The sequence below is a fragment of the Bison bison genome, unplaced genomic scaffold (genome assembly GCF_000754665.1).
Source record: "Bison bison bison isolate TAMUID 2011002044 unplaced genomic scaffold, Bison_UMD1.0 scf7180017864456, whole genome shotgun sequence".
Classification (NCBI taxonomy): domain Eukaryota; kingdom Metazoa; phylum Chordata; class Mammalia; order Artiodactyla; family Bovidae; genus Bison; species Bison bison.
The window spans coordinates 79770-81811 of NW_011495018.1; the positions used below are offsets into that span (position 1 = coordinate 79770).

The following is a 2042-nucleotide window of genomic DNA, read 5'->3' on the forward strand; positions in this document are numbered from 1 at the left end:
GACTGTGAAGAAGGCTGAGCGCCGAAGAATTGATGCTTTTGAACTGTGGTGTTGGAGAAGACTCCTGAGAGTCCCTTGACTGCAAGGAGATCCAACCAGTCTATTCTGAAGGAGATCAGCCCTGGGATTTCTTTGGAGGGAATGATGCTGAAGCTGAAACTCCAGTACTTTGGCTACCTCATGCGAAGAGTTCACTCATTGGAAAAGACTCTGATGCTGGGAGGGATTGGGGGCAAGAGGAGTAGGGGACGACAGAGGAGGAGATGGCTGGATGGCATCACTGACTCAATGGATGTGAGTCTGAGTGAACTCTGGGGGTTGGTGATGGACAGGGAGGCCTGGCGTGCTGCGATTCATGGGGTCGCGAAGAGTCGGACACGACTGAGTGACTAAACTGAATTGAGATAGCATATTAAAAAGCAGAGACATTACTTTGCTGACAAAGGTCCGTCTAGTCAAAGCTATGGTTTTTCCAGTAGTCAGGTATAGATGTGAGAGTTGGAGTATAAAGAAAGCTGAGCACCGAAGAACTGATGCTTTTGAAGTGTGTTGGAGAAGACTCTTGAGAGTCCCTTGGACTGCAAGGAGATCCAACCAGTCCATCCTAAAGGAAACCAACTCTGAATATTCGTTGGAAGGACTGATGCTGAAGCTGGAACTCCACTACTTTGGCCACCTGATATGAAGAACCGACTTGTTGGAAAAGACCCTGATGCTGGGAAAGATTGAAGGCGGGAGGAGAAGGGGACGATAGAGGATGAGATGGTTGGATGGCATCACCGACTCAATGGACATGAGTTTGAGTAAACTCCGGGAGTTGGTGATGGACAGGGAAGCCTGGCGTGCTGCAGTCCATGGGGTCGCAAAGAGTCAGACACGTCTGAGCGGCTGAACTAAACCGTAAAGCTATGGGAATCGAGATAGTGTGGCTTTAATGTAAACTTACACATCAGTGGAACATAATAGAGAATGTAAAAATAGACACATGCATACAGAAAGAAAACTGACTTTCAGCAAAGGCGCAAAGAGGGTTCAGTAAGAAGGGCTCACCTTTAAAACAAAGCTGCGGGAGCAACTGGACGTCCATCCCCCAGAATTACCCTTCCGTTCATACCTCACACCACGTGTAAAAACCAGCTCAAGACTGGTCACAGGGCTACATGTAAGAGCTGAAACTGTGACACTTTTAGAAGAAAACATAGGAAAACGCCTCTGCAGCCTTAATGTTTAGCAGATGAGACCAAAGTCTTTCTTACCCATGAGACCAAAATCATAATCCATCAAAAAAATTTTTATAAATTGGACTCAGCTCTTCAAAAGACACCAGTAAGAAAATGCAAAGACAAGTTGCCAACTGGGAGAAAATATTTACAAATCATTTATCTGACAAAGGTCTTGTATCTAGACTATATTAATGTAAAGAACTTTCAAAATAGACATAAGCAACCCAATAATAACTGGCCAAACATGTGAACAGACCTTTCTTCAAAGAAAATACGTGGATGGTAAATAATCACAAAAGACGGCAAGTTTATTAGTGAGTCAGGGAAAAACCGCCACACAACTGTTAACACGGCCACAACTTGAAGGAGCAACCACACCAAATGTTATCAGGATGTGAGACACTGGGACAACCCCCTAGGCTGCCGGTGGGGACAGCATGAGCGACCACTTGGGAACGGTTTGGCGGTTTCGTGAAGAGTGAAGGCACGCCCCCGTGTGGCCCAGCCACCCCGCTCCGGGGCGTGTGCCCCACACACGCGTGTGCGAACGCTCACTTCAGCGCTGTTTGCCACAGCCCCAAACTGGGGGTGTGGGAGCAAGCGGGCAGATGGCCTTGGCAGAGTGCAGCTCATCCGTGTGAAGGGACTCACCGCGCCCCGCGCTGCAGTCCGTGGGGTCGCAGAGAGTCTGACATGGCTGAGCGACGGAACAACTCCCAGGATGGACACAGCCTGCAGAGAGCACGTGCTCTGCGGTTCCATTACGTAAAATCAGGAAGAGCCACTGACTGACCGAGCCGGAAGAGAGGCTCGCCTAGG

General features: G+C 48.7%; 1 protein-coding gene across 1 annotated transcript in view; it reads left to right on the plus strand.

The window, feature by feature from the left end:
• CFAP46 (cilia and flagella associated protein 46) overlaps positions 1 to 2042 on the plus strand; it is a gene marked incomplete at its 5' end in the record, with an annotated part of 97130 nt that overhangs the window by 70690 nt on the left and 24398 nt on the right. The gene's annotated exons all lie outside the window — the stretch shown is intronic.